The following is an 18,979-nucleotide window of genomic DNA, read 5'->3' as shown; positions in this document are numbered from 1 at the left end:
TTAACTGGAAGAATTTCTGTGGCCTTTTTATTATTTTTTAATTCTAAAGTTAATATTTTAATACTTTTCTTTAAATTTTACCTGTTTTGTTTTAGTTATCCTAGATTGTAGTGTGGAGGTTGTAGTTAAATAATTACTGGTTAAGAGTGAAAGTGTTAGTCACTGAGTTGCATCTGACTCTTTGCGACCCAACGGACTATAGCCCACCAGGTTTCTCTGTCCATGCAATTCTCCAGGTAAAAATACTGGAGTGGGCAGCCATACTCTTCTCCAGGGTATCTTTCCAACCCAGTGATCGAACCCGGGTCTGCTGCATTGCAGGCAGATTCTTTACTAAATGAGCCACCAGGGAAGGCCCCTACCTACCCTACCTACCCCCACTCCCCGCACCCTCCCCCACCCGCCAGCCCATGAAGCTGCATAAATCTGAGAACACCCATGAAAACCAACGTGAATTCTTTCACATTGTCTCTTTTGATACACAAAAGGGGTACTGAACAAAGGTCAAGTCTGAAAGGAAATGTCATACATTTAGTTTCTTTCAAGTTGATTTTAAGATGAGGGCAGGGAATTCTCATTGAAAGTGTCCATTTAGCTGCTGGAGAGTTTGCGGCGATCCATGAACCGCCACATCAAGTGTCTGGGTTGACACTGTCATGGAAAAATGAAGGTGTACAGAGAAGATATTTTCTGGCTAGATCCCGTACTCCATCAGCTAGCAGCTGTGCTGCTCTGATTCCATTATTTGAATTGCATGAGCTTTCTTTCATCCTTTCGTTTCTTAATTCAACTAACATTTTTGAGTGTTTGCTAAATGTTTTGCATTGTGCAATGCCCTGGACATGTTAATGGAGAAATAAACAGGCTCCTTCCAGGTTGGATAGTCTATTAGGAAATATTAGCACATAAAAGACAACAAAGAATCCAGTGGGGTAAGTTCCATGTCAAATAAACTGTATACCTAACCCAGCCTTGGCAGGGAGGAGGAAATGCTGAGATGACCGGGGTAAGACCTGGTACACAGGGATTGCAGGGGACAGTCAAGTTCAAGTTCACACCATATGTGAAGGGATAGGAGGGGCAAAGGAGCACTTGCTCAGAGTGCAGCTGAGGAAAATTCAGGGCTTCTGAACTAAGATTGGGTAGAACTAGGAGGAGAGAAAGGGAGTGTAGAGAGGGGTGCTGGAAAAAAAAGCTAGAAAGTGCTAAGTAGGGTCATATCATACGGAATCTCATTAAGGAATTAGTGCATTAGCCTGATGCGGAGAGAAGATGAAAGGCTTTGCCTCTGTAGATTATTCAGACTGTCAGGTGGGGAGTGGATTCTAGGCGGCCAGCTGAAAGTGGAAGCCTGATTAGAAGGCAGTCACCATGTTCTTGGATGGGAAGGAGGGTGGGCCTTATTGGGGTAAAGGCAGTGGGGCTCAAGCGGAAGTTAGTAGATTGAGAGCTATTTACAAGATTGTTGGTTCCCTGATAACTCAGTTGGTAAAGAATCCAGGAGATCCCAGTTCGATTCCTGGGTTGGGAAGATCCCCTGGAGAAGGGATAGGCTACCCACTCCAGTATTCTTGGGCTTCCCTGGTGGTTCAGGTGGTAAAGAATACACCTGCAATATGGGAGACCTGGGTTCAATCCCTGGGTGGGGAAGATCACCTGGAGAAGGGAAAGGCTCCCCACTCCAGCATTCTGGCCTGGAGAATTCCATGGACTGTATGGTCCGTGGTGTCGCAAAGAGTGGGACACGACTGAACAACTTTCAACTTCACTTTTTATGTGAGTATATAATTTTCGTAGTATTGATATTTTCTTCTGCTCTTTGTATCATGACAGCCTTTCCAAGTGTTCTCTTTTGATTTATTTTGGTTTCATTTTTGTGTAAATAAGAAACGTTCTCAAATATCCTATGATACTTGCCTCTGTGTGTGTGTGTGTGTGTGTGTGTGTGTGCCTGTGTGAGATTAGGAGAGAGACACTTAAAAAGCTGACTGGGTAATTTTTTACTGGTGGATGGGAATTTCAGAATCTGTATTGAGTTCTCTGTGCTAATCCGTCAACATGAGCATCTAAGGTTTATCTTTCTTATTAGGTCAGCAACCACTTCTCCTTTGGCTTTTACTTTTTGTATGGATTGTGGTTCCAGGATTTAGGTGTCTCTGGGTTTCATAAAAGATTATATTACTGTTCTGATTCTCCTTGATGTTGTTTTTAAGATTTCCAACTACAGAAGGCAGTTTTAGAAGTGTCTGAAATATGCCATCTTCAAATCGGAAGTCTGCTATTTAATTATTTTTAGATTTTTATTGGGCACTCCTAGGGAACTGAATTATGATGAATTTGCTCAGATTATCATATAATTATCATTAATTTAAAGAACAATTAAGTACACTTTATTCTTAAGAAAACTCTTTCTTGACTACTGTGCTACTGTGCTCACTTCTAAGCCAGTAAACCTAATGAATGCCACAAAAACAGATGTTTTAATAATTAGAATGCTTGTAAGTCTTGAGATATATGTTTTAAGATCTGACAGTTTTCAGATTAGAGAAGCAGCACCAACCATTTTACTTTTCAGATGGCTCTTTTAAAATTGATGTACAATTTCAATTACAGTTAAACTCGGACGGTAAACGTGTTTATCTTTAAAAGAAGCCTGCCGGGAGGTAGCAGAAATTATTTTTTGCACTAGACCTCTTTCACCACTTTTTTTTTTTAACTTAGACTGTAGAGGAAGTACCTTCCAGCAAAAATAATGCACTCGGTACTGAGAGCAGAGATGGTAACAGCTGAAGATTGAGCTCATTTAGTAGGGAAGAAAAAATTCTTAGAGCAGCATTCAGGGTATCTGGCTCCCTCAGAGGTGTTTTCTTATCAGATTGATACCCTGGTTTCCCTCAGACCACGTTTTCTAATTTCTAGCCAGTCTTTTCACTCATATGTGGTCTTTAATAATCACGGATGATTTCATTGTGTTTTAGGATAAGATGCTTGATAGAGTTACATAACTCAGTAGAGAAAGAAACTCCTGGGTTTTGCCGTTGTGGTTATTCCAACATTATTTTCATGTCAGGGGAGCTACCATTCTCCTGTAAATGTGATGAGATGAAATTCATCCTGATATTTTGGTATAAAGAAGCATCACCGGTAAAAAGGAAAGAAAGTCTGTTTCCTTTCTCAGTGTTTCAGGAGAAATCACATCTTGATTGATACTGAAGTAACCACAATATAAATGTCTAAAAACAAAACACAACCAAAAACAGCATGCACACTCAAAGCCGCATGAGAAAACAAAACAAAAACTGTATCCCCGCCTTTGCATCTCATGCTGGTAGCTTGTGAGCCAAAGTGCCGTATGGAATTCACATCTGGAATTTTTGAGATAATCTGCCAGGTGCTCTGCTCTTAAAATGAGGAAATAAAATGGCTGCAAATGTTTACTTCAGATGAATCTTCTCTACAGTGAAACTCAGAAAATGAATGGGCTTGTGAAGGAGAGCCGCTGAGCCACAGTGAGCGAGAAGCTGAAATCGGAGCTGCGTGCTGACCAAATCATTAAATGAGCAGTGCGTTTTTAAGAGGAGCGTGTCAGATGCCCCAGTTATGTTATAGTCAGTGTCCTGGTAAGTGAAATGAGACTCAGAGTTGGGAGTGACCACACAACAATGAACCGACCCATTCTACCACGCACCAGGCTCTACATTGAGTTTGAGCCACGTGGGCTCATACCTGACCACGATCACCAGATTCCCCTTTCTGGCACCTCTTCTTGCCGTGGGCTCGCATGCTGACCTCCTGTCATGGTGATGCCTGTTCCGAGCCAGCAGGGAAGCCCCCTTCACGTCCTGTGCCCACTAACTTTTGGAAACTCGGAGTGTCTCTGTTTGAAATTCATGGGAAATTATTGGTAATATTTCACATCATTACAAATACCTCTCTGTTTTTGAAAACTTTGGTCATAATTGCTATGGACACTGCAAAGAATAAAGGCATAGATGCGAAGAAGAGGAAACGCGGAGGAAAACCGCTGCAGAAATCTAATGAGGCTCCCTGCGATTTCTTGGGCAGGAAATAATGTAGAAGGACTGCGGTATGAGCAGCACAAATGGTGTATTCAGTGCCCCACCCACCATCCGGCCCCCTGGCACCTTAGCATTATACTAAGGGTGTGTACTTCATAATATTAATTGCTCCTTAGAAGATAATCATAACACCATCAATGAGAGTTATAAACTGCATCATGGATTACAGTCTAATATATCACTTCTAAGGAGCTAACTGCCCATGATCATCAATCACAGCAAGTTTATTATGTCCACTTGAAACATTCGTATAAATGAAAATTGCTCCTTTCTCAGTGTCTCATGAGCATTCTTTGTCAGATAGACAGAAAGCCATTCTATCTGTGTTTAAGGATTCCTCATTCCCTCAATTGTTCAAGGGTGAACAGACCATCCGCAATGCTACCGAGAACGATAAAGAACAGCGGGGGCCCCAAGACTGATTTCATTTACTGGTTTAATTTTCTGACATCAAATTAAATGTCTGCCTTTATGGCTCCAACAACTTCTTCTTGTATTAAAAAAAAAAAAAAAGAGTCACGAAAACATTGAATCAATCACAGTAATCAGGAAAAATGCTTCTCCCTTGAAGCGACTGTTCTGCCTAGTCCGTGTCACTGCCTAGTGGACAGGAGTAAGCCGGAACTTTCCACTTCCTGTCTCTGTCCTCTCCTCTCTGTCCTAAGAGACAGGCATCTTCTTAATGGAGGTAATTGTTTCGTTGTCACGGCAAGCAGATCAGAAAACAGAGCACCGTTTCCAGCTAGTAAGGGGAAAAGAGGGTACGAAGCCCACCCCACCGGTTCTCCAGCTTCGCTGCTGATTGGGTCATCCTGGAGCTTTAGCGCTCCGGCCCCCACAGTTCTGATTTAACGGGGTAGCCTGGGCACTGGCTGTCTGAGCTCCTCAGTGATTCTAAAGGCAATAAGGGTTGAGAGCTACCGGTCTGAGGAACCTCACCTCATCACAAGTGTGCACTCCATCCATTGACGTGACTGAGACCCCAGACATAGCAAGACTTTGATCAGGGGAGTGGGCACGTATGCTTTGGAAGAAAATAGACATACATATGAAAAACACCTTATTTTATTATGGAAAAATGTCACCAGGGCTTTTAGGTGTCAGCATTCCAAAGACTTGGTATTGTTTTAAATAGAAGTTACTCAATTCATATTTCTCACGGTAAAAATATCAGGTGAGACGGTTTTTCTAATCAATTCTTGACTGAAAATGAAAGGTCATTCATTTTTATTGTGCAGTGGTAGGGGTGGCTTTGTTGACAGAACATGAGCAGAGCCTCTTCCTTTAGCCCCTCACAAATTATAAATGATAATTCATTCAACATTCAGGGTTTGCACATCATTGGAATACCAGATTTCATCATGGACACTCAGTCATCACTGATGCTAAATAACAAAACCACCACCACGGATCGCCATGAACAGGACCGTGGCCGGGGCGGCGGGCCTTGACTCCGACCGCACAGTTGCCCTCTGGCGCTCCAGACAGGAGGTGGAGAGCAGCTGTGTGATCCAGCTCATAGTCAAGGTCCCACGTCAGTCTTATGTCAGCATGACAGGTCTTACCCTGAGTTTTGTTTGTTTGCTTGTTTGTTTTTGGCATGTCTAGTAGCTTTTCTTGACTTTCAAAGAAGTTAATTTTAAAAAAGGACTTTGGGATAACAAGTAATGACTTTGAGATCACTTAGAATTTATCATCTAAATTTTTCATTTCATTTTTTAGTTGTGTAATATTTTATAGTTTTCATTTTTTAATTTATAAACGTGGACAACTTTAAACATGTACAACGAGACTAGGACCGAACTAATGAATCCCCACGCACATATCACCCAACTTCTGTAGTAATCAACATTCTATCTCAAGTCATCTATACCTCCACCCCCTCCCCCTACTGCTTCTGGATTTTTTTAATTGCTTCTTCCATTTTTAAAGTAAAAATTACAGACAACAGGATGCATACATCTTAGCAATGGTTTTTGACAAACGGATAGACCTGCGTAACCTCTCTCTTTTCACAGGGTAGAACATTTTCTCTTACAGAAGGCTTCCCTCTCATTACTCCCAGCCTTCAGTAGCAACCACTTTTCTCATGGTTTTCACCCTGGATTATTTTTGGCTTTTTCTAGCATTTCAGATGTAAGAGAATAGGCAGCATATGTTCTTTTGCTCAGCGTAAAGTCTATCAGATTCATCCATGTTGCTCTATGGTTCAGGATTTCATTCCTTTTCATGCTGTGTAGTATTCAAGGAGAACGCGTGGGTTGGTTTGGTAGCTCAATGATGTCATAAAAGAGACACCTCTTTCCTGCCAAACTATGTCAGAGTCGTCATTCTTCATGGAGACGTGCTTTGTCTGCTCATAAGAAGTCTAAAGCATAAGGAAGGCATGAGTTTAAAACATGATGAAATTTTTGAACAACCCTCCGAAATAAAATTAGCATTTGGATAACCAATAAATGAAGCAGTAATAAATAATATAATAATAAATGTGAATATATTAATGCCATTCGTTTTAGAAATCTATAGGCAACCGGCATTTTAATTTCATTTTTATGCCCTAACAATTGCTACTCTGAAGTTTGTTGTAAATAATGAACAGATAAATGTGAGATTTCATGATCTGTTTTGTCGTTTTTCTTAAGATAATCAACCTAAATACAGTAAAGAAAAAAATTCTTTAGACTTCTTTTTGGTCCCTAAAACAAATTGCTGGACACATTGCAGATCCAGTCAGTGTTTTTAACTTGACAATGAGAGATGGTGGGATTTGCTAACATACGAACAGCTAGCTAATTGCTGAGTGTAAGGCTTGGACTTAGAGTAGGGGGCATAGAGTTTCGTGTTGTTTTGTTCAACCAACTATTGGTTTGAAAACTCCTGATTGCATTTCTTTTAACAGCCTATTATCTCCCTGTACACTGAAGGACCTCTTTTGAGTTCTTATTATTCTGTATTCAAAACAGGGCTCCAGTGAGACCTTGGAAGACTTCTGCATTTATTTTCCAGGAGTTAGCTTGCACTCATAATTAACTAATGGTCTTTAATGTGTCCATGACACAATACCCACTGTGGTAAGTAACAGAGAACATTTGCACAGGGTTACTGAGCTGACAGGCTCAGACCTCCCTCTGGCAACTGACATTCCTATCACTGCCATCTCTTGACACTGGTCTCCCCTGGTTTGCCAGCATGTCGTGGGTCTCCTTTTTCACTCCACTCTGTCTTCTTTAATTGGATTTTCCTCCTGCTCGTAGGTGTAATTATTATTCAAGGTTTTTAAGAAGCAGCAGACTAGACATGAGAAAATAAGAATCCTAGTCTTGGATCCATATTTTAAGCATTTATAGTGGATACCATTAAACCTCTCAAGGTACAGTTTCTTCAGCTGTAAAATGGGTGTTTTCATTTTTCCTTTGTTGATTCTGAGGGGTGTTGTCCCCGCCCACTGATAACTAATGTGTTCGGCATTCTGAACTCAAAGTCTTTTTTAAAGCACCATGCAAATTCGAGGCACTGCACTTGCTGTGCTCTCTGCGGACTCTCAGCATAGTCTTCAGTCTTCTCTCTGCTTCTCCGGCCCTTGCACACACACACACACACGTGGTTCTGTCTAAACTCCTGTAATGTGTCCTGAAATCTTTTCAGTCCCAGTGAAACTTCATTTCAGTCTGAAGCTCACATTAGTTTGTCTGATCTTCTCGATACGCCTAAATCTTTCAGGCTCAGTCTGAAACTTCCATTATATATTTATCTAGATGTAAGAACTTCTTGGTTCTCAAATACAAACAGCATATTGGGTTGGCCAAAAAGTCCATCTGAGTTTCTCATAAGGTGTTATGGAAAAACCCAAACGAACTTTGTGGCCAACCCACTGTTTATACTAAATAAATTTAATTAATTTAATGTTAACTCAAAGCACAAGTGGTATCTAATTTGAGAGAAACTTTTTTGACACGGTTTTGATAAATGTATTGTTTTTAAATGTAAGTTTTCATATTCCTAGTTCTTAATTGTAGCTTTTTTTCTAAATACCCTTCTCCAAGAACAGGAATCGGGGCTCTTTGGAGAAATGGCTAAGTCATGGTTTGGGGTAGAGAAAATACAGGAGAGTCTGGACCTGTAGGCGTAACATCATTTCTGGGGGCATCTTTCGACCATCAATCTACGCATGAGAAAGTATCGGGCAAACCCAAAATAAGAGACATTCTACAAAACAACCGAGCAGTGTTCATCCAAAGTGTCAGGCTCATAACAGAGGAGAAAGGACAGAGATTGTCACAGGCTGAAGGAGAGGAAGAAGAGACAACAATTAATGTCGGTCCTGAGTTGAATCTTAGAGCAGAAAAAGGATGAGAAGGAAAACACAGGTAAAATTGGAATAAATTCTAATACTTGTTTAAGAGTACTACGTAAAGCTTATTACCTGGCTTTGAGAATTGGCTTTGGTTATATAAGGCGCTATGATTAGACTGGATGAATAGTATATGAGAAAGCTCTTATTCTATTTTTGTAATTTTTCTATAAGTCTAAGGTTCTCTCAAGGGAAAAAATACTTCTATGTGTTATGTGTGTGTGTGTGTATATATATATATGTTTATTGATACATTTTAATTCAAACCTGACCTATCAGACTTGCCCAAGTTTCAGCACATAAATATAGAAAGATTTCTATTACAGTTTGGGATGTATTTGGGTGGACAGCAGATAGCTTCTACTGTGGCGATGGCTGCTCCCTTGGATTGTTCAGAATTTTCTCATGGAATTGGATAACATTATTTGACCTGTTGCTGTTAAGTCACTTCAGTCGTGTGACTCTGTGCGACCCCATAGATGGCAGCCCACCAGGCTCCCCCGTCCCTGGGATTCTCCAGGCAAGAACACTGGAGTGGGTTGCCATTTCCTTCTCCAATGCATGAAAGTGGAAAGTGAAAGTGAAGTCACTCAGTCGTGTCTGACTCTTAGCGACCCCATGGAATGCAGCCTACCAGGCTCCTCCATCCATGGGATTTTCCAGGCAACAGTACTGGAGTGGGGTGCCATTGCCTTCTCCCATTTGACCTGTAGATCCATGGAAATATTTATAAATGTGCCCTGTCTCTCATTTTGCTTCTGATGTATGCAGTTCACATTCATGTCGCTATATTCTATTCAGCCATAATTCATTAAGTCTGCCCCACGTTTCCATCTGTGCAATAACTTTAAAAGTTTTCATTAAAATATAAAACATAAGCCTCATTATTGAGGTAAGAAATGCTTCAGTAGATGAGTTCAACTCAAGTTAGAAACATATCTGCCAGACTGAACCAGTTCTCAACTTTTCATCAGTTACTCTGACAATCATCCATCCCTTTGGAGAAAGGTCTGGGAAGAAATCTGAGATCCTTTGATTTTCTTCCTTTCCCCCTGTAAGTTACATTTTCTGAAATCTAGCCTTTTGGAAATGACTGGCTCTCTTCTTGAGGACAATGTCAAGTTCCCCCTTCCCTTTAACATCCTGAGGTCACCTATCTGTCTCCATAAGTTTTAAACATAGCGGTAATTTCAGGCATATACTAAATTTTAGAGGGGAACCAATGAAACTCAGGTAGATGCATTGCATAAGGTCACAATTATTTTACTGGCAAATTGAGAAAAATTGTATTTCTTTTCATTATCGAAGCAGTCATTAATAGATTCAGCAGACATTCTTACAGGGTCCTCAACAGCGGAGGTAGAACGATGAAAAGACACGATCCTTTTCCCCACAGAGCCTCCCATCTTGTGCCAAGGGAGCGAAGAAGAGATTATAATGGAGCCCGGAAGGAGAGTCACAATAAAAGCCTTCATTCAGGGTGGACCTTTGTGCCGGCTGAGAGGGTCAGGAAAATCCAACACGAATGTCATCTGTATTTTCTGTCACAGCTTTATTACTCAGTGAAAAGGGAACTCTGCAGTCTACATGCATCTGAGCGGTGACTGATAATGCTGCCTTCAATTTCTGATCTTTTTCCTGAAGACCTTTGCCAGAAGGCTGACTTCAGGTGGCATCTGCCCGCCCGGTCCGTGGTGGGTGTGGTCCTCCCTGACCCTGGCGCTGAGCTCGGCTGAGGGCGAGTCTCATCCTCCTTCAGAATCTTGTCTGTACACACTTTCAGTCACATTGCCTTGCTTTGATCACCTCTAGCCACTCCCTAAGATTGCAGATTACACACACACACAGACACATTTTTTCCCCCTACTTTTTGGGGCATTTTTTCTATGTTATGCAGCATGTGGGATCTTACTTCCCCTACCAGGGATTGAACCCATGTCCCCTGCCGTGGAAGTGCAGAGTTTTAACCACCGGTCCTCCAGGGAAGTGCCCCTAAGATTACATTTTCATTCACTTTTTACCTGCCAGTGTTCTCTGTCCCCTGTGAGAACCTCCGTGTCTGTACACTGTGATGACCTGGAAATGGCCTGACTAGACATCCTTTGGTAAATATTTGTTAAAATAATGAAAGCTAGGCATCAGCTGATACCCACTGTTGGTCAGTTTAAAGTGAAATACTTTCTCTTGAAACTTCCTCCATGGAGCCGACACCAAGTTGAAGTCAGAGCTTCAGTGAAATGATTTTTCAGGGCCCACACCAGTCCAGAGTCGCCCTTCATCCTTGTTCTGCTCCCGTCCTGACCATCCTGGAGGCGGCAGAGTGTACTTTCATCGGTTTTTAGTCTCACTAATATTCACTAGATATTCTCTTAAAAGGTAGTCCTCCAAAAATCAGCTGCGAGCAAATTTAACTGTAGCTATTTTTAAATAGTACTAGGTAGCCTATCTTCCAGTTACTTTTCTGATACATTCAAAGCAAGTTTAAAAATAAACACTATAACGAAATTGAATTGGATGCAGTACAAGTACTTCTTTGGCAGAGGTTTTTTGGCAGAGAAAATATAGTTTGTGGGACTGCTATTAATTTGATGATATTATGCACATTTTTTGTTTTCCTGTTAAATTATATCCTATTAAATTAGATAAGGAAATGTACATGCAACTGGAAATATAGTCAAATTGGCAGTGTTTTTTTTTTTTAATGTTTTTGAATATTCCCCTGTATCTTGCTTAACAATTTTCAGCTTTTTCCTTAAGTTTTTTTAAGCTCTTACATTTCAGAGGAATTCAATCAGTATTTTTTTTTTCTTCAGAATTTGCACTGACAGTTCAAAACACCAACTTTCAAGGGTACTGAGATAACCAGTAGTTTTTGCAGACACTTTGCTGCTGCTGCTAAGTCGTGTCAGTTATGTCCGACTCTGTGCGACCCCATAGTCGGCAGCCCACCAGGCTCCCCCGTCCCTGGGATTCTCCAGGCAAGAACACTGGAGTGGGTTGCCGGTTCCTTCTCCAATGCATGAAAGTGAAAAGTGGAAGTGAAGTCGCTCAGTCGTGTCCGACCCTCGTGACCCCACGGACTGCAGCCTTCCAGGCTCCTATGTCCATGGGATTTTCCAGGCAAGAGTACTGGAGTAGGGTGCCATTGCCTTCTCCGTGCAAACACTTTAGGGAAACTTAAATAGTCAGATTTTGACAGACAAGGTGAATTTTATGCCTGTAGGGTTTGATTCTGAAAATAATAAAATTTAATTTGGAAAATCAATAGTTTAGTTCAAAATCAAAGGAATTTGATGCTTCTGTTTCAAACTCCAGCAGACACCATTCTTAAACAGCCATTCCCTCAATTTTCACATCTTTAGAATGGGATGATCATAGTACCACTCTGATAGCATCACCAGGGATCCTAAGAGTTAAGACATGGAAAAATGTTCAGATAGATTATTTGGCACAGGTTAGGTGCTAAATAAATATTTGTGGAACGAATGGGTTTTCCAATAAATTTTGCAATAATTTTTCTTGTCGTTATTGTTATTATCATTAAGTAGCTTCCCCAAAGTTTCACAGATAGTACAAGATAAAGATCTGAATGTGAATGTTAGATCTGATATTTTGTAACTGTGTGACCATGGACTAGTTAGAAAGAATAAAGTTCAGTTTGTCTACATTGAGTGAAAACAGCAGTACCCTTCAAAAAGTATGAGAATTAAATAAAACAATGAATGTCACAAAAGGAAGAAACTAAAAAGAAATGCAAATCAAAACTACAGTGAAATACCACCTCACACTGGTCAGAATTGCCAAAATCAAAAAATCTGCAAGCAGTGATGTGGAGAAAAGGGAACCCTCTTGCACTGTGGGTGGGAATGTAAATTGAGACAGCCACTATGGCAGACAGTGTGGAGATTCCTTAAAAAAGCTAGGGATAAAGCTACCATGTGACCCAACGATCCCACTACTGGGCATATGCCCTGAGGAAACCAAAATTGAAAAAGACACGTGTTCTCTGACGTTCACTGCAGCACTGTTTACAATAACTAGGACATGGAAGCAACCTGGATGTCCACAGACGGATGAATGGATAAAGGAGCCGTGGTACATACAGACAACACATTACTCAGCTCTAAAAAAAACACATTTGAGTCAATTCTAATGGGGTGGGTGAACCTAGAGCCCATTATACAGAATGAAGTCAGTCAGAAAGAGAAAAACAAAGATCGCATATAAACACACATATATGGAATCTAGGAAGATGGCCCTGATGAACGTATTTTGCAGGGCCGCAGAGGAGACACAGGCATGGAGAAGAGACCGGATACAGTCGGGGAGGAGAGGGCGGGACGGATGGAGAGAGTCACACGAAACATGCACACTGCCATGTGTAAACAGGAGCCAGTGCGATTTGCTGTATGACTCAGGGAGCTCAAGCCGGGGCTCTGTGATGACCCAGAGGGCTGGGATGGGGCAGGCGGTGGGAGGCAGCCTCAAGAGGGAGGGGACACGTGTGTACCGAGGGCTGACTCAGGTTGATGCGTGGCAGAAACCAACACAACATTGTAAAGCAATTATCCTTCAATTAAAAATAAATTAATTTAAAAAAAAGAGTCAGTCATAACCAACTGAGAGGGAGCCATGGCCTTTCTTCCTGTGATTTGCCTCACAGTCTCCAGTGAGGACTCCAAGACCCTCCACCCGGTCAATTAATAACTGTTTTCTGAATGTGTCTGTTCAGACTGGCACTGGTTTTTCATTAATTCTGTGAGATACAAATTTGATGTTGGACCCAGAAATCTATGCCAGCCTATGTAGACCTATAGATGATATGTATATTTAAATATATATATATATATACTTGCTTTTCTAAATTGCAACAAATCCTTTTTGAAATAAAATACTAGTTTAAGAAATACCTTTCTTTCCTCCTATTCCTGTTTGTTTGTTTTTTTTTTTAAAGAGAGGAGGTAATTACAGTGGTTGGTTCCTGAAATCATTAAAGTTTAAGTGTCCTGATAGATCATTCACCATCATTCTGTTGCAAAAATGTACTCCAGTTTCCCACCTCTGTGGGAGAGTGGGTGTGTGAGGTTTCTGAGGTTGCGGATAGGTAGCAAATTTAAAAGCTTAATAAAGAAATTCTACCAAAAACGTCTGCTGAAGTCCAAGCATCCTCCAAACACGGGATAATCCTATCAGCTCTCAGCACTCGGCGATGCCGCCTGATACCTTCACCCGCCGCCCGTCCTGCTGACCCTTCCTGGACCAGATCACTGCCCCCGACCCTGCCCCACGTTTGAAACGGCTCATCCCTGTCCCTGCTGGTCCTAGGAAGGGGCTCATCTTTTGAATTCATTTAGTCTTTGAATTCATCTGTTCATTTACACTTTGTGACTCACAGGAATGACCGTGGTTTGGTTTTTTTTTCTAATGTTCTTTTAGTCATTGAAACATCTACGTTCCAAGCTATTCTGGTAGAGGATTGGTGATGAATTCATCCAGGAAATAGCTCGTTTTACTTTCAAATGGCTCTCAGCTGGAGGACTGCAGATGGTGACTGACGGGTTGGCATGTGTGCCCTGCAATGTCCAGACTCCCTGAAAGCATCAGCGGGTCTGGATCTGATGAACCTCTAAGTCACTGAAGTCTAAAGCATCTGTAAACAGCTTTGAACACACCTCCCCGTAGGTGTGTGCGTGTGTGTGCATAGGTGTATGGTATAACATAGCATAACATCTGTGTGTTGTAAAGGCGTACCGTGGCAGACCTCAATAATTATTACAGTCTAAAATAAAAGGAGCATAACATGGAGTCTTTAAAAGAAACAAGGTATCACTTCTTTTAGTGAGCAATTATTGAGCACCTTTTTGTGCCACGTACGATCCTAAGTGATGAGTATTCAGCACTGAACAGGACATACGTTGATACTTCGTGGAGCGTGTATTTTAGTGGGTAAACAGTAAATATGTAACACACTGCCAGTGATGAGTATTTTGAGAGGGAAGTATGGTATGTTGTTAAGAGAGGGATGGGAACTGAAGTATCATTTCAGCTAAGGCATTCAGAAACACTGGGCAAAGACCTCAGTAGTCAGAGGGGAAGAAGAAGCGTATTTGGTACAACAGGGGGGAAAAGTACAATACCTTGAGACATTGAGGTGAAGATAAAATTGACAGAATTCATTTAACAGCTAATGAGACACTGAGCTTCCCCAGCGGCTCAGTAGTAAATAATCTGCCTGCAATGCAGGAGCCACAGGAGATGTGGGTGTGATCCCTGGGTTCAGAAGATCTCTTGGAGGAGGAAATGGCAACCCACTCCAGTATTCTTGCCAGGAAAATCCCATGGACAGAGGAGCCTCGCAGGCCACAGTCCATAAGGTTGCAGAGTCGGACATGACTTAGCAACTGAGCACGCAATGAGACGCCATTAAGGAGAACGAGGGCATATCTGCGTTACACATAGTCTTCTAATATATTTGAGTTTTTTTGAGCTACTTGTTTTATCCAATGGGCTTGTCATTGTTTTAACTTCAAAATGTAGCTAACGGAGAACTTGTGCCGGGAATATGAGAGACTATCAGCTGTCCCACCGTTCTCTTTTATTCACATATTTAAAAAAAAAATGTTTTCAGATCATGTATATTTCCTACAGAGACGTGAGACCAGCCTGCTATTAAATATGTTGTATACGGGTCAGTTGAGGTACGACTTCAAATCTTTGAAATGACAGTCATGAATTTTGATTAGGGAGGATTATTTTATGATAAAAGCACAGAGTTAGCTATTAAAATTTTATATTTGGTACTTTATTATACAATATTAATAGAAAAAGAGACCTAGAAGGCAAGGATCAAGTCTTTTGAAGTATCTGCATATCATAATGAAACCACAGAACCAGAAATACATCAGAGCTTCAGTTTATTAATAACGGCCTCGTACAGTTCAAGCAAATGTCAGACGATCATTTGGGTTAGTGTACAAATCTCCTATTAGGTCGTCAGAATTCTGTGTAATGTAGCACACCTGTCTGCAAAAAGAGCCCTGTGAATCCTGGAAGAAAACTGAATTGCTTACTGCTTATCTGACCAGTTCAGATGGTCAGAGAGGCCCTAACAAAGTCAGAACAGCCCAGACTTTGAAGACAGCCCTGTAACACACCAGCATCGCAGCTTTCCCCCCTCTGTTGTATCAAATGCTTTTCTTCATTCCCTCTGATTACTGAGGTCTTTGCTCAGTGTTCCTGAATGCTCAGCTGAAATAATACCGCAGAAACTCGCTGGCTTGCGTCGTGTACAGTTTGTGTAGGTCAGGTCAGAATGGGAAACGTCTGAACGAGGCAGTGTTTGCCAAGAGCACCCGTAAAGAATGGGGCCCAGATTGATTTTAGATACTGCTGTGTTCGCTGTAATGTTCCGCCGACAAAGTCAGAATCTTTATGCACCAGAAGAGTTTGCCAAACAGTGAGTGTGGACGGATGGTGGTGAAGATGGAGTGAAGATCATGGTTACCATTTTATTTTAAAAAGTCATGAACAGCTCTTGCCAATTCTTTATTTTTTATTTCCGTTATTGTACTTTTCAGCTCCAGAACATCTAGTTGGTGACTATCTTAGTTTTTTCGGGCTGCCATAAAGAATATGGTAGACTGAGTGACTTAAACAACTAAAATGTATTTCTCACAGCTCTGGAGGTTGGCAATCAGAGATCCAGGGGGCACACAGCTTGGTTTTATTCCTCAGCATCTTCTCTTGACTTGGAGGCAATGCTCTTTCTCTGACGGTTCACATGCCCTCTTCTCCATGCCCATATGGAGAGAAAAGGAGAGAGAGGATGCTCTGGTTTCTTTTCACACAAGGGCGCTGACCCCACCAAGAGGCCAGAATCAGTAGGGGCCTCGGAGGCTGGCTGTCATGTTAAGTACCTGACTGGTCACAGGTCACTGGTTCTACCTTTCCTAGTCCATTCATCCTCTCCAGTTCGTTCTCTCTGTTGTAGCCATTAGCCAAGCCTTGTGCAAGCGACAGCTTTATATGTTTTACTTATAGCGTTTCGCACAGGTGACATCGGTAACGAATACTCAGTAACCACTAGGCTACTCCATTGATTCCCATAGGATTTCAGCCTGACCTCTGAAGACCTGTCTGGGATAGACTGTTGATATTAACGATGACAACTTGCAGTTTGGGCATGTGTGCATGCCCAGTCGCTTCAGTCATGTCTGACTCTTTGCAACCCTATGAACTGTAGCCCTTCAGGCTCCTCTGTCCATGGGATTCTCTAGGCAAGAATACTGGAGTGGGTTGCCATGCCCTCCTCAGGGGGTCTTCCCGACTCAGGGATCGAACTGGCGTCTCTTACATCTCCTGCATTGGCAGGCAAGTTCTTTACCACTAGCACCACCTGGGAAGCTCCCCTAATATACTAAGAGTCCCTTAAGAGCGGGATTTCTGTCTAATTTATCTTTTTATCCCCAAAGCACCCAACAGTACCTTGCATGCAGCAGGCAATCAATAGATATTTTTGGAACAAATTAAATTAGTCACCAATGAGTATTCAGAGGACTACAGCCCCTACATAGTCGCAGATCTTCATATTTGCTAGTGTACAGGGATATAAAAAGATAGATATGCATCATAGAACATCCCATAGAAAATATTCAATTAAACAAATATAAAGCTCTGCCATGCTATCAACACAGAGGGCTACAATACTGTTTCTGATGAATGTCTTATCCTAGCCAATTAGAAAAACCAGAGACATAGCTTCAGTTGTGAAATTCTCTGGTTTGATGCACAGATTCCTATTTCCATAGTCTACATAGGCAAGTGGTACAGAAAACAAACATACAACTTGCTCTCTTTTATTAATATTTGACCTTTAATTGGAGCTCCATAGCCACAATTTACATAAAGGTGGCAATTCAGAGCATAAAGTCTTATGCTTCTTTGGTTTGTAACTAAAGAAAGACATACTGGAGACAGATTGTACACGTTTTAAATTATAGTTTGCCATCGAACATAAAGGCATTTAAACTGTAGGTTACATTCTGGTTATACCTTCTGTGATTATATATTGGAAGTTAATCAGTCAACAAATGTTTGCATGTATTGATATCATTCAGTAACCTCTTCATGGTTCAATATAGAGCACTCCTGGGTGACTGATGAAACCCCAGTTACCAAACTATCGATGCAAAGTAAAAAACGACCTATAAAGTTTATCAGACCTCATTCAATCTACTGCATAAGTGAGATGTAGTATTTGCACAGGTAACTAACAACACAATTGAAGTTTCTAAAGACACAAATGAGGAGACCTGAACTTTCAGAATAGTAAGAGATCATTTTCATAGAAAAAGCATTTGAGCTGGACTTTACATGGCAAAGAGAGAAATTTAACAGTTGGAAGTGGTCAGTGGGAGAATTCCAAGGCTCAGAGACATCAAGTGCTATATTGATCATGTAATGGTTCAGTCTGATGAATAATAGGAAATTTATAGAAGAGCTTAGGTGCTACAGAAGACAGCAGAATAAGAGATGAGAAAATGCCATCTTAATTGGCACTTAGAAGGTAACTGGCTGTTGGGAAACTGTTATTACTATTAAATTGTCAGCATAGATTGCAGGTCATTACTGAACCAGTGAAGAGAGAATGAAGGTGTAATAGCAAGTGGAGATTGTGGAGACTGATGATAGAAAAGGCTTGAAAGATAAGGCTGTGTGTTGCAAAGATGCAAGACCGAGGGTAGGAGTTTTTAGAACAAGGGAGCATTTGTAGGCAGAGTTGAGTATGTAGAGATGGAGAGATTAAAGACAGATAACAGGATAATTGATGGTGCAAGGTCGGGGAAGAGGAGATTTCAAGAGCATCTCTGGAGGATTTTGCATTGGCAAGCGTGGAGGAATGGGGCAGCCATCTCTTCCTCTTGTCAGGGCAAGTGGAGAGTAGATGAATGGTTTGAGGAAACAAAGGAAGAAAACTGATACAGCTCAAGGAAAGATGGCCTTGATCCCAGTCAAGGTAGAGGCTGATACAGAAAGTCGGAGGTCAAGAAGGGGAAGATGATTTTTTTTTTTTTAAAGTCCTGAAAAAAACCAAATAGAATGGCAACCAGGTGAGGATGGATGACCTTCATTCGCCTTGAATACAATCAGCTTTTTTTTTTTATTCCTGACTTCCTCTGGTAACCTTGCTGCAATGTGGAAAGGAGAACTTTGCATAGCATGAGAAGTTCAGCACAGTCTTTAAAGCAGATCACAAATTCCACTGTACTGGGGAAAGCATTATTCAAAATGTTCACAAGCTAATTGTCTTCTCTTAGCAATTCTGCTTCATAGCCAGTCATTCGTGGCTTAGTAGGATCAGGTAAAAATATATCATTATCAGATATTTTTTAAAAAAACAGCAGTTCATGTCCTGCCATTAACTGGTAAGTGATTTCATTCTACATAAACAGACTACTGGGCATCCAAAATTAGCCGATCTGGTCAGAATGTGTGTTTTGTTGTTTTTGTAGGCTCTTAGAGTGTGAAACATGATAGACCCACCCACCCA

General features: G+C 41.2%; 1 protein-coding gene and 1 long non-coding RNA gene across 3 annotated transcripts in view; both read left to right on the top strand.

Moving 5' to 3' along the window:
* The window catches only part of NALF1 (NALCN channel auxiliary factor 1), a 606,268-nt gene that overhangs the window by 498,526 nt on the left and 88,763 nt on the right, over positions 1–18,979 (top strand). The gene's annotated exons all lie outside the window — the stretch shown is intronic.
* On the top strand, positions 1,092–9,246 carry LOC147362054 (uncharacterized). The gene is made up of 3 exons (XR_015137747.1): positions 1,092–1,776; positions 7,043–7,150; positions 8,123–9,246. It is a non-coding gene; the product is annotated as an uncharacterized LOC147362054 (long non-coding RNA).

The sequence above is a fragment of the Bos grunniens genome, chromosome 12 (assembly GCF_055505025.1).
Source record: "Bos grunniens cultivar Pamir isolate PY7600 chromosome 12, Bosgru_T2T1.0, whole genome shotgun sequence".
NCBI classification, from domain to species: domain Eukaryota; kingdom Metazoa; phylum Chordata; class Mammalia; order Artiodactyla; family Bovidae; genus Bos; species Bos grunniens.
The sequence above is the reverse complement of the archived record's forward strand: the minus strand, read 5'-3'. Positions and strand labels throughout refer to the sequence as shown.